We start from the raw sequence: 27,159 nt of genomic DNA on the forward strand, positions 1-27,159 counted from the left end.
AAGCTTATGATTGTTTGTTAATTGAGAACCAGACAATAATAATATGAGAAGAAGCACCTTCTGATTTTTAATATTGCTTTAGCCCAACCCACATATCCAGTATTGCATTCTGAGAGACAATCACATATTTCTTATTGTAATTGAGCTTTTTTTATTTATGGCACTGTACTGCTGTAAAACAGCAAATTGTATGACTTACATCAGTGATTCCGATTTTGATCTGAACATTGATCAGAACATCGTTCTGCTTGCTGGAATACAATGCCTATAAAAAGTATTCCACCCACCTTGGAAGTTTTCATGTTTTATCGTTTTCCACATTAAATCACAGTGAATTTAATTTGGCTTTTTTAAAATAGTGATCACCAGAAAAAGGCTCTTTCGTGTCAAAGCGAAAACAAATCTCTACAAAGTGATCTAAATTAATTATAATATAAAACACAAAATGTGTTGGCGCGTGGCCAAGTGGTTAAGGTGTTCGTCTAGTGACCTGAAGGTCACTAGTTTGAGCCTTGGCTGAGGGAGTGTGTTGTGTCCTTGAGCAAGGCACTTAACCACACAGTGCTCTGCGACAACACCAGTGCCAAGCTGTATGGGTCCTAATGCCCTTCCCCTGGACAACAGAGAGGGGAGACTTGCAGCATGGGCAACTGCTTCCATATAACCTTACCCAGGCCTGTGCTCTGGAAATCTTCCAAGGTGCAAATTCATGGTCTCATGAGACTGACGGATGCCTATATAAAAAACACAAAAATAATTGATTGCTTAAGTATCCACCCCTCCCCCTTTAATATGACACATCAAATCATCAGTGGTGCGGCTAATTGACTTTAAAAGTCACATAATTAGTTAAATGGTGATCACCTTTGTGCAATCAAGGTATTTCGATTGTAGTACCAATATACCTGTATCTGGAAAGTCCAACTGCTGGTGAGTCAGTTTCCTACCAAAAATGATGCTATGAAGACAAAAGAACATACCAAGCAACTCTACAAAAAGGTTATTGAAAAGCACAAGTCAGGAGTTAGATACAAGAAAGTTTACAAGTCACTGAATATCCTTTGGAGTAGAGTAAAGTCGATCAAAAAATGGAAATGGCACAGTTGTAAATCTGCCTAGAACAGGCAGTCCTCAAATACTGAGTGACCATGCAAGGAGGGGATTAGTGAGGGAGGCCACCAAGAGACCTATGAGAACTCTGGAGGAGTTACAAGTTTCAGTCGCTGAGATGGGAGAGACTGCACATACAGCTGTTGCCTGGGTGCTTCACCAGTTGGAGCTTTATGGGAGAGTGGTAAAGAGAAAGTCACTGTTGGAAAAAAAAAACTCCCATGAATTCTCAGCTAGAGTTTACCAGAAGGCACATGGGGGACTCTGCAATCAGCTGGAAGAAAGTACTTTGGTCTGATGAAACCAAAATTGAGCTTTTTGGCCATCAGACTAAATCCTATGTTTGGTGTAAACCATACATTGCACATCATCAAAAACACACCATCCCAGTGAAGCATGAAGGTGGTTGTGTTGTGCTGTGGGGATGCTTCACTGCAGCAGACCCTGGAAGGCTTGTGAAGGTAGAGGGTAAAATAAATGCAGCAAAATTCAGGGAAATCCCGGAGGGAAACCTGATCCAATCTGCAAGAGAACTGTGACTTGGGAGAAGATTTCTTTTCCAGCAAGACAATGACCCCAAGTATAAAGCCAAAACTATACAGGAATTGTGTAAACACAACAAAGTTGAAGTCCTGGAGTGGCCAAGTCAGAGTCCAGACTTCAATCCAATTGAGAAATTGTGGCTGGACTTGAAAAGGACTGTTCACTCATGATCTCCATGCAATCTGTCAGAGCTTGAGCAATTTTGTAAAGAAGAATGGGGAAAAATTGCAGTGCCTAGATGTGCGAAGCTGATAGAGATTCATCCACACAGTCTCAGGGATGTAATTGCTGCTAAAGATGCATCTACTAAATATTGACTTGAAGGGGGTGAGTAATTATGCAATCAATTATTTTGTGTTTAATAACTGCAAAAAATTTAGACCAATTTGTAGAAATTTGTTTTCACTTTGATATGAGAGTCTTTTCTGTTGATCAGTGTTGAGAACGCAAAATTAAATCCACTGTGATTCAATGTTGTGAAACAACAAAACATGAAAATTTCCGGGGGGTGAGGGGGTGAATACTTTTTATAGGCACTGTATGTTGTATTTATGCTCATTCTGATGCATGTACTAAGGTGGCAGAAATGGACCAAAATATATGTAGATATGAATCATATTTTGTGGTTTATACTCTTCCATCATAGAGGAAGATGGGGAATGGAGAAACTATGAAAATGAGAACAAACATGGAAATCATGCAATCTTTAGTTAAAATTACAAACCCGATGATATTAGACCAGCTGACTATAATGTAGTGTGCACTATTAAATATGAATGACAGAGAGGAACTTGTATTGTCTTTCTTTCACTTGATGAATGCCTCACCTTCCTAGACTTTGCCTACATGTATCTTTGATTTCATCTTTCTCTCTTTTGTTAAACAGGAAGAAAGCAGCAGTTTCACATTTCTACACCATAAATATCATGTATTTAGGTTCTTGCAATAACCCAGTAGGATAGCTTTCCCTTCTAAATATTTAATTTAACTTCACACTCAGTATGAATGGATTAAAAGGATTCTTAAAAAATAATTGCTTTGATATTTATGAAGTATGGCAGCCCCTACTGCTTTGAAAAAGAGCCATCTGTATTTTTTCTCTGTAATGTTTACAAACTTGTCAGCATCTTGGCAATTTTCTTTTGAATTTGTCAAACTTGTATGCATGGGAAAATATCAGGACAAGGATATCAAAGTATTCAAACTCTTTTCTTGGTCAGGTTTGTAAAAGTATCCATATGATGTGGTCAGATGGACTGGAAGAACAATTTTCTGGTTTGTGTTGTTAACTAATCTTAGCAATAACAATTTTCTTCACTATTATGGGTTATTATCAGAATGTTTGGTCCCGAATGCAATTTAATAAGGACACCTGAGGTCAACTTTTAATTCAACTGGCCTGGAAAGCCAGATTTGTACTTTCCCTCATTAAACACACAGTCAAAACTCAACAGAGAGTGAAATGTAAAGTCAGTATCCATTCCTATTAATTTCCCTCTAAGTGGTTAGGTTAACATTGCAACCTTTACTATCTGAGTTTATGTATAAAATCTCTCCATGAGAGTGAGAGGTTGGCATTTGTAGAATTTTTTTTGTCTGTACATGTTAGGATCTTCAGGATGATTGGGCATGGTGGAGCAGAGATGCTAGTGCTATACAGCTCCAGTGGCTCATGTTTGGTCCTGACCTCCAATGGGGTGCACATGTTTGCATGTTTTCCTGTTTGATTTTATGCTTTCCTCTGGGTGCACCAGCAACTCCAAACACAGTGAGTTAACACTGTCAGTTACTCATTGTTACGTTAGTGGCGGGAGAAAGAAGAATTGAAAGGACATTGAAGGGATTGTGTGAGAGAGAATAAACTACAGCAAGGGAGGGTGTAATAGGGAAAGGGAGAAAGGGCCTCCAGGAAATCCAGCACCTTCGAAGAATTTGGTAGTGAAGGACTGGCCAGTTTTCTAGAAGGTTATATTTTCCTTCTATCAATAGCCTAGCACATGCTCAATTTGTTTTTTTTTAAGATGTTAGTTACATAGTAACATAATCATTTTTTTCAGTGAACTAAGTAAGTTCAAAGGGAGTATGGGAACATGGCACTTGTGAGTATAGGAAAGTGAGTCAAACATCGAAATATCCAAGCAATCCAACAGTGGATTGTCAATTTTACTACAATGTGATTGCTCTCATAGGAGCAGCATGGCTTGTGGGCTGAATGGCCTCTGTTATGAAGTGCAAGATAGAATAATGAAAACTTAAACCAAAATTTATGGCAGAATATGTGGATGCAAGAATATCTTTAAACATAAAAAAAAGCAGACAACAAATTCTATGCTAAAACCCACTTCCAATAATTGCTTCATGTGGGTAATTTATCACTTAGCTGAGGGAGGCAGTCTGTCTGTCCACCTAAAATCTTGCAACTTTTTCAAGTGAAGGGTAATATTTAAGACACAACATCTTTAGATGGGGCCTAGTAGAAGAGTCTGGCAGTTTTGTGATGATTGGAATTCTGTCCTATGTAAGTTTCCTTTTCAGTCCTGTGATTCTCAGTTTGGCTAAACTGTCAACAAAAACCTTTCTCAGTGAGCGATTAAGGCCCAAAAAGAAGGTGATATCCAAGTAGCAATATAAAGTTGAAATGCTGCAAATTTGTGTTTCAGATGATGCAAAAGTCTGTGAAGTGGGGAAAGGCTGAAAACCTGTTTTGTGAATTCCTGACTGTGGGGGTTGGGGTGGTACAACATGTAATATGAGCGCTTCCAGCTGTCCTTAATGAGAGCGGGAAAAGACACAGAACTCCTTAAAAGATGTGTTGAAGGGAAACAAATGACTTGAATACTGAATGCAAGCATAAACAGCTCCCAACTCAACAACTAACTGTGAAAAGCTTAGAGCAGCTTACATGAGCTGTGAGTGTTGGGGTGGTGCAGTATCCATTCCCTCAACCATGACTGCTTTTGGAAATTCCAGACACTTTGACTTGTGGTTTGGGAAGAGCAATCTTTTCCTGACTCTTATGAGCTGCTGCTGGATTCAGTGCCTCTGCTCGATCAGTACCTGGAAGAGAATGATCCCACGTGTGACAGTAAAGTACGCAGGAAAAGCAAGAAAGTGGTTAAGTTGTGGACTACAGTCCAAGTGTATAGATTATATTGTACCACATATGGACTAACTATCAAGGATTCTGCAACTCATGTTCTCAGTACTATTTATTTATTTTTTTGTATTTGCACAGATTGTCTTTTGCACATTGGTTGTTAGTTTCTGTATTCATTTTTAATTGATTCTATTGCATTTCATTGTTCTACTGTGAATGCTTGCAAGAAAATTAATCTCAGAATGGTGTGTGGTGATATAAAGGTACTTCCGATGATAAATTTACTCTGATCTTTCTTACAAGTTCAGAACTATCATGCCTCAGTAGAGGATAGTGTTCTTAAGTAACGTGATGTAAAATGAATAATTGACCTTCTGATTGTGAAAAACTTTACAGGTATTTTTACATACTTAAAATTAATAATTTATAAACATAAAATTTACATTTGGAAAGAACAGAAGTGAGTTATTTGAGCGTTTTCACAATTGAAGGAATACTAGTAACTCTCAGTCAAAAACAGAAGTGCTGTTTGAAATCTATTTCTGACTTTGTACAGGCGGTAGTCCACTGGAGGCCCAGGACTGCACTGTATTTGCAATTTAGTTCTGTAGAATGACAAAACTCACTAAGGTTGATGGAAATGCAGGAAACTGCTGGAGGTTTTGAAGAAAGTTTACAGGGAACATAAGAATAGAATATCCCTGGGGCTTCACTGATGGCTCATTGTGGTAAGATTTATATAGCACCTTTCATGACCTCAGGATATTCCAAAGCACTTTACAGCCAATTAAGTACTTTTGAAGTTTAGTCTCTGCTGTAATGTAGGAATCATGGTGGCCAATTTGTGCACAGCAACCAGCAATGAGATGATTAGAAAATTCAAATTCTTGATAATTATTCAAGGTTAAATATTGGCCGCCACATTACAGACAACTCCCTGCTCTCATTCAACATAGTGCCATGTGATATATTAAATTCACCCAAGATAATATCTACTTCTAAAGCGGTGCACCTATGGCACTTTAGCACACACAATACTTCACTGGAGGACCATCCTGAACTTGTTGCTGCAGTGCAATTTAACTCTGCACGTTCTGTAGTGAAGTGAGAACTCTGGGCTGCCATGGGCTATGAATTCTTAGGCTAGTAATGAGGTGACTGCGTCCTATAAATATAGAATGGTGCAGGAAATAATTAGTTTAGAAGTAAAATATCTCTCCCCCTGCCCCCCCGCCCCACCACCACACCTGTTTGGAAAACTGCTTGCAGAAAGAATGAAATAAATTAGAGGCTCTAACATTCTTCCATTTTCTTTTGCTACGGGACAAGTGCATGGGTGTGTGTGTGTGTGTGCTCACCAGTGGACTGCTGAGAACTGCTTGTTCTTGCCGATAACACCAATATACCATCATCTATTTACAGGACGTGTTACTCGGAACTTGGGCTATATATATTTTTGTCTGACTGTGTATGCATACTTGCTATCTTGTATGTGGATTTGCGCCTTGTGATGTGTATGAATATTGGTACTGTGGTTTGTGTCTTGGTCCTAGAAGAACGCTGTTTCGTTTGGTTGTATTCATGGGTATTCATGTATAATTGAATGATAATTAAACAAACCTGAACTAGAACTTGAACACCTAAAAGCTAAAATAATTTGCTGTGGTTTTTCTTACACAGATACATCCAAACATCAGTGCTATACTGTCACCGTGAACAAAAAAATACTTCATTTTCCAGATATGGTGGTGCTAAAATGCAAATAGATCTAAAATTCACAAATTTATTTTTTCTTAAACTGTTCCGAGAGGATAAAGTCAAAAGATTTTTTTTTAGCCAATCTATTTGCTAAGAGCGTGAGCCGAAAGGGAAAAGTCAAATCTGTCAGTATCACACTGTCTTCAAGCAGTGGCTTCTCTCTCCATTGAAAAATCAAATCAAGTTTAATTATCATTTAAACCATACATAGATAACAGCTGAATGAGACACTGTTCCTCTGGGGCCAAGGTGCAAAACATTAAAAATAGCAAGCATACATTCACAGTGGTGAGTAACGTTCAAAATGGCAAATAACATAATTCAAAATAGCGAGCAAAGAAGCATATTCACTTTGGGGGGGGGGAAGGAGTAAGTGGAAAAATAAAACCATATATATTCCAAGACCCTGAACGGCAATGTGCGGCAATTGATGGTACAGTCTGCCAGCAGCATACAGGTCCATGCAATCCAGACTGTCATTCCATCGCTCAAAAACCAGAGAGCAGCGCCGACCGGAGAGGCCAAGCCCCAGCCAAGTGAGGACTCCACACTGTAGTGCTTCTGCATCGCTCACCTGGTCTGTCTGTCGATAGACTTTTTCATGAGCTTCAGTTCTGAAAGCTACAGTATTTGCTTTCTCGAGAAAATAAACGGAACCTTTTCAGAATGGCAGGCAGTGACTAGTAGGGTACCGCAAGGCTCAGTGCTGGGACCCCAGTTGTTTACAATATATATTAATGACTTGGATGAGGGAATTAAATGCAGCATCTCCAAGTTTGCGGATGACACGAAGCTGGGCGGCAGTGTTAGCAGTGAGGAGGATGCTAAGAGGATGCAGGGTGATTTGGATAGGTTAGGTGAGTGGGCAAATTCATGGCAGATACAATTTAATGTGGAGAAATGTGAGGTTATCCACTTTGGTGGCAAAAACAGGAAAATAGATTATTATCTGAATGGTGGCCGATTAGGAAAAGGGGAGGTGCAACGAGACCTGGGTGTCATTATACACCAGTCATTGAAAGTGGGCATGCAGGTACAGCAGGCGGTGAAAAAGGCGAATGGTATGCTGGCATTCATAGCAAGAGGATTCGAATACAGGAGCAGGGAGGTACTACTGCAGTTGTACAAGGCCTTGGTGAGACCACACCTGGAGTATTGTGTGCAGTTTTGGTCCCCTAATCTGAGGAAAGACACCCTTGCTATAGAGGGAGTACAAAGAAGGTTCACCAGATTGATTCCTGGGATGGCAGGACTTTCATATGATGAAAACCTGGATCAACTAGGCTTATACTGGTTGGAATTTAGAAGATTGAGGGGGGATCTTATTGAAACGTATAAAATCCTAAAGGGATTGGACAGGCTAGATGCAGGAAGTTTGTTCCCGAAGTTGGGGAAGTCCAGAACGAGGGGTCACAGTTTGAGGATAAAGGGGAAGCCTTTTAGGACCGAGATTAGGAAAAACTTCTTCACACAGAGAGTGGTGAATCTGTGGAATTCTCTGCCACAGGAAACAGTTGAGGCCAGTTCATTGGCTATATTTAAGAGGGAGTTAGATATGGCCCTTGTGGCTAAAGAGATCTGGGGGTATGGAGGGAAGGCTGGTACAGGGTTCTGAGTTGGATGATCAGCAATGATCATACTGAATGGCGGTGCAGGCTCAAAGGGCCGAATGACCTACTCCTGCACCTATTTTCTATGTAAACTGCAGATGCTGGAATTACAAGCTTCTAGCATTGTCCGAGAACTGTAACCTTAGCAATGTTAAACTGCGTATCTTTGTGGCCACTTATGCTTGTCTATAACTCTGAACCTGTCTGTATTTGTGTATATGTCTGCATCAATATTTTCCTGTCTCTGTGTAGCTAGAAGTAAACAAGAACTCTGGTCCCACATGAGGGACCAATCAGTGTTGCTGTTATTCCCCTATCGCTCAACTGCTCCGTGATGTGTTGACTCTGTTAGTTCAGTGCACCACACTGGGTGTTTATGCTGCAGCAGCACGAGAAAATAGTTTGGATACGACACGAAGTGAATGTCTCTTAGGAACATCAGTGCCAATGTGGCTTCATGTTGATCCGTTTCAAATATCCAATTCTGTTCCAAACAAAGGTTGCATCATCATTGCATTGAGATGGAGGTACAAAGCAGCAAGACATCATAGCTATCTCTGCCCATAGTACTGAGGGATAAAACAAAACACTGGCAATAATACAATGTCTCCTAACAGGATGCAGGGGGAAAAATAAAACAACCAGCACTCTGCTTCAGGATTGGGAGCCACTCTTGTGGGCAACTTGTATGTGTAGACTCTATGTAAGAGCAGAGAGATGGGCCGCAAAATTCATGAACTTTCCAACACTCAATGGGTGGGTGACAGCTCAGACAAAGCTTTGGAAAGGGGTGGTCACTATGATTGGGAATAGGGGATGGGGTGGAATCAATGAAGTCATACAATTCCAATGGAATATTTTTCTACGCAAACACGAGGAAATCTGCAGATGCTGGAATTTCAAGCAACACACATAAAAGCGTCCGGTGTTCCCGATGTGGCCTTTTATATATTGGTGAGACCCGACGCAGACTGGGAGACCGCTTTGCTGAACATCTACGCTCTGTCCGCCAGAGAAAGCAGGATCTCCCAGTGGCCACACATTTTAATTCCACATCCCATTCCCATTCTGACATGTCTATCCACGGCCTCCTCTATTGTAAAGATGAAGCCACACTCAGGTTGGAGGAACAACACCTTATATTCCGTCTGGGTAGCCTCCAACCTGAAGGCATGAACATTGACTTCTCTAACTTCCGCTAGGCCCCACCTCCCCCTCGTACCCCAGCTGTTACTCATTTTTATGCACACATTCTTTCTCTCACTCTCCTTTTTCTCCCTCTGTCCCTCTGAATATACCTCTTGCCCATCCTCTGGGTCACCCCCCCCTCCGTCTTTCTTCCCGGACCTCCTGTCCCATGATCCTCTCGTATCCCCTTTTGCCTATCACCTGTCCAGCTCTCGGCTCTATCCCTCCCCCTCCTGTCTTCTCCTATCATTTTGCATCTCCCCCTCCCCCTCCAGCTTTCAAATCCCTTACTCACTCTTCCTTCAGTTAGTCCTGACGAAGGGTCTCGGCCTGAAACGTCGACTGCTTTTCTTCCTATAGATGCTGCCTGGCCTGCTGCGTTCACCAGCAACTTTGATGTGTGTTGCTTGAATTTCCAGCATCTGCAGAATTCCTGTTGTTTACACATAAAAGCTGTCGGTGAATGCAGCAGGCCAGGCAGCATCTATAGGAAGAGGTACAGTTGACGTTTCGGGCCTGACAAAGGGTCTTAACCCAAAAAGTCAACTGTACCTCTTCCTATAGATGCTGCCTGGCCTGTTGTGTTCACCAGCAAATTTTATAGGAATATTTTTCTACCTTTATTTTAAGTATCTTCATGTTGGACTGCAAAGATTTCGTCTTGGTCCTGCCTACTCTGCCATTGGGCAGGGAATGAGAACCACAAAACACTTCCTCAATTTACCTCAGTGTTCTTCCTTATCTCAGAAAGTATTCATTTAGACCTGGTGGCTGATTTGCGGGAGGAGTTCACAGGAATCACAACTGCAGGCCTTCTAAGAGACTCATTCCTATTGTAAGATTCCATACAACATCCACTGGAGCTTGGAGCATGTCCTCAGAGCATTCATCAATGTGCACTTTTTGGCTGTAGCAATAAAGTCTGGGAGATTTTTACTTTGGCTGAATAGCTTATTAGATTAGATTCAACTTTATTGTCATTGTGCCGAGTACAGATACAAAGCCAATGAAATGTAATAGCGTCTAACCAGAAATGCAAAGAATAGTGTTATTTACAAAATAACTGCGAATAAAAAGTAAGTGCTACAGCACACAAATATGAAAGTACTGAGACCGTACAATATGGGTGCAATACTGCTTAGCGCTGTGATGTGAGGTTCAGCAGGGTCACAGCCCCAGGGAAGAATCTCTTCCTGTGCCTGCTGGTATTAAGGGCCAGATTGTTGTCGGCACACCACGCGGCCAGGTGCTGGACCTCGTCCCTGTAGGCCATCTCATCATCCCCTCTGATCAGGCCAACCACCGTGGTGTCGTCTGCGAACTTGATGATGGAGTTAGAACCACGTATAGGCAGTCATAGGTGAAAAGGGAGTACAGAAGAGGGCTCAGCACACAGCCTTGAGGCACGCTGGTGTTCAGGGTGAGAATGGAGGAGGAGAGGTTGTCTAACTTAACTGATTGGTGTCTGTTAGTCAGAAAGTCCAAGGTCCAATTGCAGAGGGATATGCTGATACCAGGCTGGCGAAGTTTGGTGATCAGCTTGGAGGGGATCACAGTATTGAATGCTGAACTAAAGTCAATGAACAGTATTCTGACATAAGAGTTGGGGCTGTCCAGGTGGGTCAGGGCAGAGTGAAGTGCCGTGGAGATTGCGTCCTCTGTTGACCTGTTAGTGTGATAAGCAAATTGATGAGGGTCCGGGGTAGTGGGCAGGATTTCAGATGTGATAGGATCAGTCTGTCAAAGCACTTTGCAATCTCTCAAAGCTCCCAGATAGGTGCTAAAGGTTCATAATTACGGACACATTTTGACTGGCTGCTTTTGAATCTAACTTCAATGGATCAAAAAGAATATTGTCTGTTTTGTATTTCTTGGTGCATGTCAACTAGCAAGAGCATAACCACATACCTCTCTAAAATTTAATTTTTTAAAAGCAGAACTCGGGGCCAACCTTCCATACCCAAACAAAGGAAGTTGTAGTCACTGATAGCTCTTGTTATATAATGTATCCAACAAAGGAATGTCTCACCATCCTTTCTTAGCAGATCTCTTGGGAACATTATTGTTTTTTTTTACTACTTACCTTCAATTCTTGCTGCACTGCTATTCTTTCCTTATTCACCAAACACTCTGGTCTCAGAAAGCCATAAAGTGCTTCCTCCTTTGACCAATCAGAGCTTTTTTTTAAGGTTGCTATCACATTCATTGACTTTCTCTCCCAGAAAGACATGAGTTTCAATCCATGCTACATAACTAATGGGTTAGTTCAAGAATTAGAATTGCCCACTGACCAAAACACAAGCAGGCTGAGGTTCTGTTTTACTATTGACCTAATCATTTGGTTGAGAATGCAGCCTGAAAACTCTGAGCTTACTGTACTTTCTTAAAAAAGTTAGAGTATAATGCAAAAGCTGTAACACATGCTTTATCAGAATTCTCTTTCTCTTTTGATTATGCCTGTTTTTCATATAAAAAGTGTAATCTCCCTGTTTACAAAGAAAAAGATCCAACGTAACCTATATCTGAACTGTTTTTTGTCATGCTCCAGGTTTATATTGAATAACGTTGAAAAATATTCTGACACAAACTTCTAAATGTGGAAGAGAAATATTTTATTCCTACATTAAGTGGCTACTGAACATTTGTTAATGATCTTCTGGTGTAGTCCAACCACTTCAAGGTTTGACGTTGTGCATTCAGAGCTGCTCTTCTGCACACTACTGTTAAAACATGTGGCTATTTGAGTTACTTTTGTCCTTTTCTCAGATTGAACCAGTCTGGCCATTCTCCTCTGACCTCTGTCATTAACAAGCCACTTTCACCCACAGAACTGCTCCTCACTGGATGTTTTTGAATCATTCTCTGTAAACTCAAGAGACTGTTGTGTGTGAAAATCCCAGGAGATCAACAGTTTCTGAGATACTTAAACTAACCCTGTCTGATACCAACAATCATTCCACTATCAAAATCACTTGGGCCACACTTTTTTCCTTTCTGTTGTTTGGTCTGAACAATAACTGAACATCTTGACCATGTCTGCATGCTCTTATGCATTGAGTTCCTGCCACATGATTGGCTGATTAGATATTTTCATTAATGAACAGGGTTACAGGTGTATCTAAGAGAGTGACCACTGAGTATATAAGTATAGATGTAATTGAAATATTAATAGTCAATTAGGTATATTGCATGTGGTCTAGGTAATTCTCTGTAAAAATAAAAAATCAAGTGTCCACTAATGGCATCAAGAATCAGAATCAGTTTTAATATCACCAGCATGTGACGTGAAATCTGTTCACTCAGCAGCAGCAGTTCAATGCAATACATAATCTAGCAGACAGAGGAAAAAAATAATAATAAATAAAATAAAACATAAATAAACAAGTAAATCAATTATGTATATTGAACAGATTTTTAAAAAAAAACTGTACAAAGACAGAAATACTGTATTTTTAAAAAAAAATAAAAGTGAGGTAGTGTCCAAAGCATCAATATCCATTTAGGAATCCGATGGCAGAGGGGAAGAAGCTGTTCCTGAATCACTGAGTGTGTGCCTTCAGGATTCTGTACCTCCTACCTGATGGTAACAGTGAGAAAAGGGCATGCCCTGGGTGCTGGAGGTCCTTAATAATGGGTGCAGCTTTTCTGAGACACCATTCCCTAAAGATGTCCTGGGTACTTTGTAGGCTAGTGCCCAGGATGGAGCTGACTTGATTTACAACCTCAGCAGCTTCTTTCGGTCCTGTGCAGTAGCCCCTCCATACCAGACAGTGATGCAGCCTGTCAGAATGCTCTCCACGGTACAAATATAGAAGTTTTTGAGTGTATTTGTTGACATACCAAATCTCTTCAAACTCCTAATGAAGTGTAGCCATTGTCTTGCCTCCTTTATAACTGCATCGATATGTTGGGACCAGGTTAAATCCTCAGAGATTTTGACACCCAGGAACTTGAAGCTGCTCACTCTCTCCACTTCTGATTCCTCTGAGGATTGGTATGTGCTCCTTCATCTTACCCTTCCTGAAGTCCACAATTGGCTCTTTCATCTTATTGACATTGAGTGCCAGGTTGTTGCTGTAGCACCATTCCACTAGTTGGCATATCTCACTCCTGTACGCCCTCTCTTCACCACCTGAGGTTCTACCAACAATGGTTGTATCATCAGCAAATTTATAGATGGTATTTGAGCTATGCCGAGCCACACAGTCATGTGTATACAGAGATTAGAGCAGTGGCTAAGCACACACCCCTGAGGTGCGCCAGTGTTGATCGTCAGTGAGGAGGATATGTTATCACCAATCTGCACAGACTGTGGTCTTCAGGTTATGAAGCTGAGGACAGAATTGCAGAGGGAGGTACAGATGCCCAGGTTCTGCAACTTTTCTGAAATCATCTGAGAAAGAGTACAGGCAGTGGAGCCATGGATCTGGGACATTGTGACAATGATAGAGACTTGACCGTCAAAAGGGCAGGAATGGCTGCTGGATGTCCTGGGGTCTAGATGTTTCAAAGGGGACATCTAGATAATCAGAGATAATATCACAAATCCAGAAAGTGGTAACTTCGTGGAGGGATTGTTTACTCAGTCGGTTTTTGTGCAAGTCAGAAACAGGAAGGGAGCAATCACTTTATTTTATTGACTAATGTGAAATAGCAACAAAGACACTAAGGAGCAGATCAGGATGCATATCTTGGAAAGGTACAAAAATGATGGGGTTGCCTGAACAGGTGTCAGATCTCAGTGATCATAATTCCCTCATTTTTAGCATAGCTTTTGACAGGGATAGACGTATGCAATGTAGGTAAGTATTTAATTGGGGGACAGAAAATTATTGGGGAGGAACCTGGGAGTGTAAATTAGGAACAAATGTAATTTGGAGAGATCCACAATGAAAATGTGGAAATTGTTTAGGGAGAACTTGTATCATTTTCTGGATAGGTTTGTTCTATTGAGGCAAGGAAAGGATGGTTGGATGATGAAACTGTGGTTGACCAGAGACAATAAGACATAGGAACAGAATTAGGCCGTTTCGCGCATCAAGTCTTCTTGGCCATTCAATCATGGCAGATCCTCTTTTTTTTTTCCCTCCTCAGCCTCCACTCCCCAGCCTTCTCCCCATAACATTTGATGCCATGTCCAATCAAGAACCCATCAAGCTCTGTCTTAAAAACACCCAACGACCTGCCCTCCACAGTTCCCTGTGGTAACCAGTTCCTCAAATTCACCACCCTCTTGCTTTAGAAATGTCTCTGCATCTGTTTTAAATGGACATCCCTCTATCCTGAGGCTATGTCCTCTTGCCCAAGACTCCCCCACAACGGGAAACACCTTTTCCACATCTACCCTGTCTAGGCCTTTCAGCATTAGAAAGGTTTCAATGACATCCAGACCCCATCTTTCTAAATTCCAGTGAGTATAGGCCCAGAGCTATCAAACGTTTGTTGTATGATAACCCTTTCATTCCCAGAATCATCCTTGTGAACCTCCTCTAAACTTTCTCCAATGGCAGCTCATCTTTTCTTAGATGAGGAATGCAAAATTGTTGATAATTCTCAGGGTGAGGCCTCACCATTCCCTTATAAAGCCTCAGCATTCCATCCTCACTCTTTTATTCTAACGTTCTTGAAACGAATACTAACATTGCATTTGCCTTCCTCACCACCTGCAAGTTAACCCTTAGGGTGTTCTGCACAAAGACTCCCAAGTGCCTTTGCATCTTAGACTTTCGGATTTTCTCCCTGTTTAGAGATGCTCTGCACGTTTATTTCTACTACCAAAGTGCATGACCATGCATTTTCCAACATTGTATTTCATTTGCCACTTTCTTGCCCATTCTCCTAATCAGTCTAAATCCTTCTGCAGCCTACCTGTTTCCTCAACTCTACCTGCCCCTCCACCAATCTTCGTATCATCTGCAAACTTGGCAACAAACTTGACTTAGAGTTGTAAGGGGACATGAGAAGACCTTGGTGGGTAGGGTGAAGGAAAACCCCAAGACATTCCTCATGTAACATGAAGATCAGCAGATGATTAGAGTGGGGGTAGGATTGATAATGGATAGGAGAAAATATCTGTAGTTAGAGGAGGTAGGGGAGGTTCTTAATGAATACTTTGCTTCAGTATTCATCAGTGAGAGGGACCTTGACAAATATGAGATCAATGCAGAACAGGCTAAAGTGCTGAAGCATGGTGATGTTAGGAAAAAGAACATTCTGGAACTTTTGGGGGGAAAAAAAACATTAGTATGGATAAGTCCCCGGGACCGGACAGGATAATCCCCTGCTCGCTACAGGAAGTGAGGGAAAAGATTGATGCATCTTTGGTGATAATTTTGCATCCTCACTGGCCACAGAAGTGGTAACTATAGAAATCTTGATACATTATGGAGATTTAATAGACTGTTAGATAGACATATCAATGAAAGAAAACTAGAGAGCTATATGAGAGGGCATTAGATTGATGTTGGAGTAAGTAAAAGATCAGCACACCATTTGTGAGTCAAAGGGATTGTACTGTGCAGTATTGTTCATGTTCTATAGTAAAGTCTTGGGCACATGTATATAGCTAGGGTGCCTAAGAATTTTGCACAGCAGTGTAGTAATTTTATGTATTGCTCTGTACTGCTGCCCCAAAAAACAAACTTGACATGCTGTATGTGAGTGGATGATAAACCTGATTTGGGTATGGGTCTCTATTTTGGACAGAGTTGGGAGGGGGTAGGGAGAGGAGAATTATGGTTGGGAAAAGGGAAAGGGAGAAGGGAGGCTGCAGGAAGCACCTGAGAGAGATTCTGTAATGATCGGTTAAAACAATTGTTTGGAATTAAGTTACTTTGCCTGATGTCTCAGGACTGGGTGTTTCTGCATCAGTACCAGTTCCCACCCCTTCCCACTTCTCTGCCGTGTGTGTGTGTAATTTATTTTTCCCTTACATACAGTGCTGTGCAAAAGTTTGTACATAAAATAGTAGCATCTTGCTTTTTTGTTTTCTTTTGACAGAGGAAGTCATCAGTTCCTTTGACTCCATGTTGGTTCCTAGGTCAGTCACTGATTGTCTTTTCCTTATAAAGTATAATCCCCAAATGGACTCCGGCAAAATTCTACCACCTACGCGTAAACCAGGAGCAATTTATAGTGGCCACCTAACTTCCCTCTATGGGTAACAGAACACTTGTAAACAAGGAGTTTGGTTATTGGTTGTACAAACAGCGGATGGCGGGATAAGAGAAAACTTCAAACAAATTTCCAACATTGATTACAGGACACTGGATAGGGATAGGATATTTCGCTAATATATTACCAACCAGCGCACAGATCTGAGGCAGATGGATACGTTGCTGTTGCTGCTCTGATATGGCCCTTGTGGCTACGGGGATCAGGAGGTATGGAGGGAAGGCTGGTGCAGGGTTCTGAGTTGGATGATCAGCCATGATCATAATAAATGGCGGTGCAGGCTCGAAGGGACGAATGGCCTACTCCTGCACCTATTTTCTATGTTTATGACACAGATCAGCTGAGTCAGCACAGGCTGTGAATCGATACAGCTCTTTTGAACCTAACCTCAGCCGATTGATGAAATGATCTTCCAGTCTGATTAAATAGCCCAGACTGATGTATAACTGGTGCTTACTTATTTTAATGTCACCTGTGGGGAACATAAATTAAGTATCTACTGAGGAGGTTTTTTTTAGAGTTTTTTAAAAACTGAAACTGAGTTCCTACTGGCTGGCTACGCAGTACAATTGCTCAGCAAATCAGCTAATCAAGAACAATTTAACTCCGACAGTGTAACAGCAGAGCAGCAGTCCCAAGGAATAATCTAACTGAAATATCAGAGAAGCACCGAGCAAAGGTTAATTGTTTATTACCGCAATTAATAATCCTGGACAACTAATGAAACACAATGATCAGTTGCCTTAGTGACTCATTTGCTCAGTACATTGCGCCGTACGTGCAGCAGTGCAAGAGGTCTCCTGTTTCAGTACTCTGCATTTACTGAGGTAATTGGTAAATGGTTTATTACCGTCATATGTGTCAAGGTACAGTAAAAATCTGTTTTGTGGGCCCTCCATCAGATCATTCCAACACAAGTACCTAGATGTAGTACAAGTGGAAGTCAACATTAGAATGTAAAATGTAGCATACCAGCTACAGAGGAAGTGCAGTGCATGCAAGCAATAAGGTAGATCATGAGGTCAAGAATCCATCTTATTGTACAGGGATTTCATTCAGTAGTCTTGCAGCAGTGGAGCTGAAGCTGTCTTTGAGCCTGGTGGTATGTGCCTTCAGGCTGCTTTCGCCTGATGGAAGAGGAGAGAAAGAAAATGTCCAGCATGGGAGAGGTCTCGATTATGTTGGCTGTTTTTCTGAGGCAATGAGAAGTGTAGACAATCTTTGGAAGGGAGTCTGGGAGACGTGCAAGGAGGGAAGCAACTACGTTCAAATGTGACAACCTTTGCCTTCTACCTGACTTTGTCCTTTTACTGCCCCCTCCCTCCTGTTACTTTTCCAAGTCTGTCACCTGCCCTTTAAACTAATGGATGGTCATCAGTGGCTGAAGGCTAAGCATAGGGAATGCCATTCAAAGCTGCAGCTCTTGAGTTGTCATTAGCAAGCCCTCCCCTCTGTGAAGGTTAAGTAAGGACAGAAATGGAATCCAGAGATGTTCCAATAATCAAACTTCCAGCCTATATGACCCAGGTATGTTGCACATGACCCAGACTCCACAAAACAGGGAATGCAGGATATTGTAGGCACAAAAACTAATACTAATTCTTGGCGTTGCTGATTTAATATTTCTCTCAGTGGTAGAAGAAACCTTGGCCAAGAACCTGTACTGGAATAAATTACATTGGTTGTGTAAGGTAGAACAAAAAAGACCAATCATCAGAACAATCAAACTGTTCAGCATGTCTGAGATGGGTTATCTTTTGACACTTGCTAGCAGTTGATTAATCATTGTCTATCCATCTGTATGGATGGAACATAGATGGGTAAAGTGTTCTATTTCAAATCTTTGCACAGTGATTTGGCTGGTCTGAGTAGATCTTGATACATGTGGCAGAGACCAAGCCAAACGTGCCATTTGGTGTGTTTAGAGGAGCATAAATGGGTAAAGCTGAATCAGACTGTTAGACATTTGATATTTCATGAGCCCTTAAACACAATTAATGTAGAACCACATCAATCACATAGCAGAGAGTTGTTAGGAAACTTTCTTCTACAAAAGGAACCCTGGGCTCATAATTAGTGGATCCTAGAATTTGACAGCCCAGAGTTTGACACTTCAGCATAACCTGCCCATACTGGAATTACTGAGATTGTTTATTAAGCGCGGTTTGTGATCAAAGCATTGAAGTGTAAGTGTATCATTAATTCTAGAACTTGTCTTTCATCCACTTTTTTTTCACAATCCTTACCAGAAGTCGTATTGTGTAATTTATTCTTCCAGTTTTTTTTTCCAGTTTCCTAGCACTAGACAATATCCTGCATCTCAATTTTGCTTTACAAAAATGGATTTCATATTGTAGTTGGAGGTTGTTGCACACGGTGTCCCACATTTCATAGTGATGACAAATTACTGGATGTAAGACACTTCAGGACATCCCTGTAATGGATGAAGAAGACATAACATGAATACAATTTTTAAAAATCTGGAATCAAAAATCTACTATTTTTATGGCATTCAAATCTTATCCTCCTAGATAACAACCTTGAGCAAATTTTTATTCAATAAAGGTTCCTGGAAAATATTTAACAGTTGGAAGTCTGGATGATTTTTCAACCTTTAGCTCACTGTCCCAGTAATAAGACAATGGGAGCAGATGGAGCCCTCTTGGTGCTTCAAGTCTCATCTGTAATAATGTCTGTTCTTCTATCTCAACCTTATTTTACTGCACTGTCATTTGATATCCCCATTGCCAGAAGTTAATCCACTGTTTTCTATGAAATCGGTGACTGAACTACAAAGGTTCACTGTCCTCTGAGTGAAGAAATTTGTCCTCATCTCAGTCCTAAGGGATTTACCTGCTATTCTGACACTGTACCCCTGACCCTTGACTGCTTGGCAATGGGAAACATCCTCTCTGTCAGGCACTGTAAGATTTTTGTAAAATTCATTGAGATCTACTGTCATTCTTCTAAACACTAAAGAGTCATTCTCTTCAAACCTTCTTCATATAGCAAACCTACCAATCCTGGAACCAGACTGGCAAATCTTTACTGCATTCCCTCTGTACCAAGTGCATCTTTTTTTCCCAGTAGGAACACTGAAACTGCCCATGACAATTACAGCATGAATCCACCAAGAACCCACATTCGTGAGTTTAACTTGAGCTCTCCAGATGTCAGCTCAAGGGTCCAGTAGGTGTATGGAGGTGGCTGAAAGGAAGGGAGGGAGGATATTGTTGGGGTGATAATATGGTGAGTATGGTACTAACGCTCAATAAGGACTCATGTACGCAAGACTGGAATCAACTGTTAAGGATGAGGTTATGAGATACTTGATGTCAAAGGACAAGATGAGGCAAAGTCAGCATGGTTTCCTTAAGGGAAAATCATGCCTGATGAACCTATTTGAATTCTTTGAGGAGATTACAAGTAGGCTAGATACAGGGGATGCAAAGGATGTTGTATTTGGATTTTCAGAATGTCTTTAACAAAATGTTGGATATTTGGACTTGCAGAAGACCTTTGACAATGTGCCTCACATGAGACTGCTTACCAAGTTAAGAGCCCATGGTATTACAGGAAAGTTACTAACATAGTTAGAGCATTGGCTGATTGGTAGGAGGCAGTGAGTAGGAATAAAAGGATCCTTTTCTCGTTGAATAGTGGTGTTCTGTTGGTGTTGGGACCAACTTTTTATGCTGTATATCAATGACTTAGATGATGGAGTAGACGGCTTTGTCACCAAGTTTGCAGATCATATGAAGATTGGTGGAGGGGCAGGCAGTGGTAAGGAAACAGGTAGGATGCAGAAGGACTTAGACAGAATGTGCAAGAAAGTGGCAAATGAAATACAATGTTGGAAAACACATAGTCATGCATTTTGGTAGAAAAAATTAAATGTGCAGACTATTTTCTAAACGGGGAGAAAATCCAAAAACCGGAAATGCAAAGGGACTTGGGAGTTCTTGTGCAGAGCACCCGAAATGTTAACTTACAGGTTGAGTCGGTGGTGAGGAAGGCAAATTCAATATTGGCATTCATTTCAAGATGTCTAGAATACAAGAGCAGGGGTGTGATGCTGAGGCTTTAAAAGACACTGGTGAGGCCTCACCTTAAGAATCGTGAACAGTTTTGGGCTCCTCATCTAAGAAATGATGTGTTCGCATTGGAGAGAGTTCAGAGGAGGTTCACAAGGATGATTCTGGGAATGAAAGGGCTATCATATAAGGAACATTTGGTGGCTCTGGGTCTGTACTTGCTGGAATTGAGAAGATAGGGAGGGATCTCATTGAAACTTTTCGAACGTTGAAAGGCCTAGATAGAGTAGACGTGGAAAGGACGTTTCCCATGGTAGGGGAGTCTAGGACAAGAGGGCACAACCCTTAGGATAGAGGGATGTCCATTTAAAGCAGAGCTGCAGAAAAATTTTTTTAGCCAGAGGGAGGTGAATTTGGGGAATTTGATGACACGAAGCTGGGCGGCGGTGTTAGCTGTGAGGAGGATGATAAGAGAATGCAGGGTGGCTTGGATAGGTTAGGTGAGTGGGCAAATTCATGGCAGATACAATTTAATGTGGAGAAATGTGAGGTTATCCACTTTGGTGGCAAGAACAGAAAAGCAGATTATTATCTGAATGGTGGCTGATTAGGAAAAGGGGAGGTACAACGAGACCTGGGTGTCATTATACACCAGTCATTGAAAGTGGGCATGCAGGTACAGCAGGCGGTGAAAAAGGCGAATGGTATGCTGGCATTCATAGCAAGAGGATTCGAGTACAGGAGCAGGGAGGTACTACTGCAGTTGTACAAGGCCTTGGTGAGACCATACCTGGAGTATTGTGTGCAGTTTTGGTCCCTTAATCTGAGGAAAGACATTCTTGCCATAGAGGGAGTACAAAGAGGGTTCGCCAGATTGATTCTTGGGATGGCAGGACTTTCATATGTTGAAAGACTGGATCAACTAGGCTTATACTCTCTGGAATTTAGAAGATTGAGGGGTGAACTTATTGAAACATATAAAATTCTAAAGGGATTGGACAGGCTAGATGCAGGAAGATTGTTCCTAATGTTGGGGAATTCCAGAACAAGGGGTCACAGTTTAAGGATAAAGGGGAAGCCTTTTAGTACCGAGATGAGGAAAAACACAGAGAGTGGTGAATCTGTGGAATTCTCTGCCACAGGAAACAGTTGAGGCCAGTTCATTGGCTATATTTAAGAGGGAGTTAGATATGGCCCTGGTGGCTAAAGGGATCAGTGGGTATGGAGAGAAGGCAGGTATGGGGTTCTGAGTTGGATGATCAGCCATGATACTGAATAGCAGTGCAGGCTTAAAGGGCCGAATGGCCTACTCCTGCACCTATTTTCTATGTTTCTATCACAGATAACTATGGAGGCCAAGTCATTGGGTTTACTTAAGAGAGTGTGGAACAAGCTGCCAGTGCAGGTGGTGCATGCAAGCTTGATTTCAACGTTTAAGAAAAGTTTGGATTGGTACATGGATGGTAGGGGTATGGAGGGCTATGGTCCCAGTGCAGCTCTATGGGAGTAGGCAGTTTTCATAGACTAGATGAGCCAAATGGCCTGTTTCTGTGCTGCACTTTTCTGTGATTCTATAATCTGTATGAGTATTTTTGCCCCAGCTCAGTGTGTTGTCATTTTAATAAACATTGTTTATCTTTAATATCCCTCACTTCCAACAAAAACCTGCCACACACTTCTAGTCATATCCATTTTAGCACCTGAAAGCTGAAAGCATTTGAACTGTTGTCAGCAGTCATTTGTGGAGGGTAACATAAATACCAAATAGTGGCACCTTGATGGCTACCTCGGAATTGAGTATTCAAATGAGGATAAGTAGGTCATAAATATAATTCCTGAGCTAAATACTGAGGGGAAATCTTACAAAATTCATCATTGGGAAGAAGGTTAATCCTAGTGTAATTTCCTTGTTCAGCATTCGCAGCAATCACTCTATAATGAATTGGCAAAATGTATGGTAATGCAGTTTGTGAGGAATACTAAGGCTGGGATATACACAAGAAATGGTGAGAGTTCAAACGATACAGAGGAACAGAAGGACATTCGTATACATGAGTAAGGGTGCTCAAAGGCAGCAACATAGGTAGATAAAAAGGTAAAAGGAGGCATACTTGCCTTTATTAGTTGGGATACAGTTTATAAGTGCAGGATACAATTATTTATCAGACTACTGCATACATTTCTGGTCACCACACAAAGATATGATTGCACTGGAGAAGAGACAGAGGAACTTTCAATTGGAGCCATTTTTAGGGTACAAAATTCTTGCCGCAACTGATACAGTTCTCATGGTCCAATGATCCCTAGATTTTAATATTTGCATCCCAATTTTAAAATCCTGCATAATTTAATTTTTCCTTAATTCTCTCACCTCACACGGCAATACAGGTGTCATCAGCCTTTGCACTTCAATAATTTTGGCTGCTTCATCATAATGTTTTTACTTTGAAACAGCATTGATGGATTATTTTCTATCTCTCTTGACCTCTCTTCCTTATCTCTCTTTATATAAATGCTCCATCACATCTATCTTTTAGACCTAACATCTCCTCTGGAGCACTGTCTCAGTGCAGAAGCGTGGATTTTCCTTGTGCTATTAAAAATCCTTCATAAATGTTGGCTCTTGATGTTGTTCAGATGTAGCTGTGCATGTATTGTTCTTATACAATATTTTATTCATAATGTTGTCCTCATAACATTATACTCATGCTGCTTTCTTATTGTTAAGATACAGTATGAAGATTTGCTATTTGCTTGTGACAATGATGCATAGTGAATGATTAAGTGTATCATCACTGTGCTACTGAGGAAGCTCTTGGGGGGGGAGAGGGGGGGAAACAAAACTGGCATTACTAATTTTACAATGACTGGATTTCTTGATATTTTTTGCCCAATCTTCTTCAGCTCTTTCATCAATGGCATCTGTCATAAATGCAGAGCATAGTGCAGTATTCAACTAATTCACAAATTTGGACACTGTTCGGGCTGGGGCTGATTAGTGGTCGGTGGTATTAATGATGCCAACATGCTCCACAGTAGTCACCTTTTAAAATGAGACTCCAATCACCTCCCAACGACATTCAGTGGCACAAACATGCTGAGAACCTAAAGTGATTGAAAGATTATCTTGGCTATCCACAGAAATACATTGATTAGGAGTGTTTTCTCTGCTTCGTGTGTTGATGCCTTAAAGATTTATTACCAACTACAAGGTGTGTGATAGAATGTTTTGTTTGTCTGTGTGAATGGACGACCAATAATATGATACTCTACAGAACTTGGCAGTCTGCTTAATTGGCATTCTGCTCATGGCATTATACATCCAATTCACTAGCATGCCATGACTAATATATAAGATATGTTCTGTGGATTGCTTGTTTCTTATTGTTTGCACAATTTGTTCTTTCTTTTTTGTAGATTAGGGATCTGATTGCCTTTGTAATGTGGGGACTTTCATGAATTCTATTGTTTCTTTATTTTGTGGCTGCCTGGAGGTAGGTAAATCTCAAAGTTGTATCAGGTTTGATAATAAATGTACCTTGAGCTTTTGAACTAAATGACTCGGTCTTTGTTCCAACCCCTCCTCTCCAATGACCACCTGGCCAACACATGATCCTTTTACCCACCACCTGGCTTCAAGCCCAGCTCTTGCATTGTTGTCCAGCACTCACCTTGTCTATTGGCTCGATCTCTCTGATTACTTGGCTCAATCCTCACCCCAATCTTGCCTGCCCTTGTTCCAATGAAATGGTTTGGCTTATTAAGAGCTGGTTTTCCCACTGTTGCATTGATCGGTGTACATTAATCTTGGTCCAGCCAGCCCTCAAACTACACATTTAAAGAACTAAACAAATGCCATTCAGTTTCTTGGTCTTAGTCTCCCTCATCTCAGATTCAGATTTAATATCACCAGCATATGTCATGAAACTTGTTAACTTTTGGATCATTGTATCATTCTGCACGCTTCAAAAAAAAATTGACAGTGTTAATAGATGCAACATGCCATTAAGTATGTTTGTGCCGAGTCATTTACACATTTGGACCACATTCAGGTTATAAAAGAAGCTGTAGTGTCCTTGAAAAAGCTGGGCTTTTTTTCCAATCAACAATGAAGCACTGCAATCAGTCCAAGCCGAATCTGTACATCTGTCCAAAAGCCCCCAGTGATTTAAAGAAGGTGGCCATCAAATGGCATTGCTGGCACAGCTATTGATCAAAACTGATAAAAGGGAATAAATGGATTCTTGATTATTACAATGACCCACTCTAAAGTCGTAATATTTGGCTGGCTACATCACAAATCTAAAAGCTGTAGAAACAAAGTAGAAATGCTGAAACTAGAAAATCCAGATTGGGTGAATGAAACAGAGGCAGATTTATTATCACTGTCATATGTTGTGAAATTTGCTTTATGGCAGCAGTACATCGCTAAGCATAAAATTTACTATATTTTACACTCATGCAGTTTATTAAGTGTCGAAAGAGCAAAAACAGCGAGGTTGTGTTCACGGGTTCATGGATCAGCCAGAAATCTGATGGTAGAGGGGAAGAAGCTGTGTCAAAAAAGTTGAATGTTTCTTCAGGTTCATGTATCGCCTCCTTGATGGTAGTAATGAGAAGGCGGCGTGTCCTGAATAGTGAGGATTCTTCACGGTGGGGCTTCCTTCTTGAGACATCACCTTTTGAAGATGTCTGCCCTGGTGGGAGGCTAGTGTACATGATGCAGCTGGCTGGGCTTATAACCCTCTGCAGTTTTTTCCGATCCTGTGCACTGGTGTCTCCAAACCAGTGGGAATGAAACCAGTCAAAATGCTCTCCATGAGTGCATTTGTAGGATTTTGCAAGAGTCTTTTGACATATTAAATCTCCTCAAACTACCAATGAAATATAGCTGCTGTTATGCATTCTTTGTAACTGTATCAATATGCTGGGCCCAGGACAGACCTTCACAGATATTGATGCTCAGGGACATAGAGCTGCTCACCCTTACCACTGCTGACGCCTTGATGAAAATTGCAGTGTTTCCTTCCAGTTGGCTCTTCCTGAAGTCCACAATGATAAGCACAATGTTGAGTGCAAGGTTGTCCTTGTGACATCAATTAACAAGCTTTTTATAAACTGCATGAGGTTAATTAAAATTAGAATTAACGTTCCTCAAGAGTTTCCTATCCTGGCATGCATTCTCCTAGCTGTAGAAACAAAGTAGAAATGCCAAAACTAGAAAATCCAAATTGGGTGAATGAAACAGAGGCAGGTTTATTATCACTGTCATATGTTGTGAAATTTGCTTTATGGCAGCAGTATTCCTGGCACCAATATTCCTGGTTTTATTTGAAACCTGATGGGGTTATTTTAGCCAAGGAGATATTAAGTGATGCTATTCCAGCATTTCTTGTTTGAAACCAGGATTGACAGACCACAGTAGTCCTTGTTGTTGGTTAGAAAATTTTCAATTTGTGCAGAGTTTCTAAAGCACCCAGAGATTTTCTACTGAAGCAAAAGTTTTGAACAACAGTATTTGTCGTCTCCCTAAGATGGCATGCATCGATAGTGCAGAATTATTCCAGGACAGAGGCTGAATTTGCCTAGGTTCTTTGATGTAACAGAGGAAGTGCTTATGCAGGAAGGATTCCCTGTACCAAAAGGGGAGAAAGATGACCCCCAGTCCTATTCATTGCTCATCATTCATTGCTCTTGTCTGAAGCAATTTTCATTGGCCTAAATTATATAACCCTTACTAGCCCAGGCCAAGGGAGACTACTAACAAAACATTAAGTCTTCAAATAGCTCCTATAAGGCAAATTAGTAAGACAATCAGAAACACACATCAAAGTTGTTGGTGAACGCAGCAGGCCAGGTAGCATCTCTAGGAAGAGGTACAGTCGAAGTTTCAGGCTGAGACTCTTCGTCAGGACTAACTGAAAGAAGAGCTAGTAAGAGATTTGAAAGTGGGAGGGGGAGATCCAAAATGATAGGAGAAGACAGGAGGGGGAGGGATGGAGCCAAGAGCTGGACAGTTGATTGGCAAAAGGGATATGAGAGGATCATGGGACAGGAGGCCCAGGGAGAAAGAAAGGGGGGGGGCAGAACCCAGAGGATAGCAAGGGGTATAGTGAGAGGGACAGAGGGAGAAAAAAGAGAGAGGGAAAAAGAATGTGTGTCTATAAATAAATAACGGATGGGGTACGAGAGGGACGTGAGGCATTAGTGGAATTAATCAGTTTTATTTTCACTGGCATATGTCTTGAAATTTGTTAACTTAGCAGTAGCAGTTCAATGCAATACATAATATAGAAGAAAAAATGAAATATAATAAATAAGTAAATCAATTACAGGATATGTATATTGAATAGATTAAAAATTGTACAAAAACAAATAATATATATTTTTAAGAAGTGTGGTGGGGTTCACAGGTTCAATGTCCGTTTAGGAATCAGATGACAGAGGGGAAGAAGCTGTTCCTGAATCACTGAGTGTGTGCCTTCAGGCTTCTTTACCTCCTACCTGATTGTAACAATGAGAAAAGGGCACGCCCTGAGTGCTGGAGGTCCTTAATAATAGATGCTGCCTTTCTGAGACACTGCTCCTTGAAGATGTAGTGGCTACTTTGTAGGCTAGTACCCAAGATGGAGCTGACTAAATTTAC

Source organism: Mobula hypostoma, chromosome 2 (genome assembly GCF_963921235.1).
Source record: "Mobula hypostoma chromosome 2, sMobHyp1.1, whole genome shotgun sequence".
In the NCBI taxonomy this organism is placed as follows: domain Eukaryota; kingdom Metazoa; phylum Chordata; class Chondrichthyes; order Myliobatiformes; family Myliobatidae; genus Mobula; species Mobula hypostoma.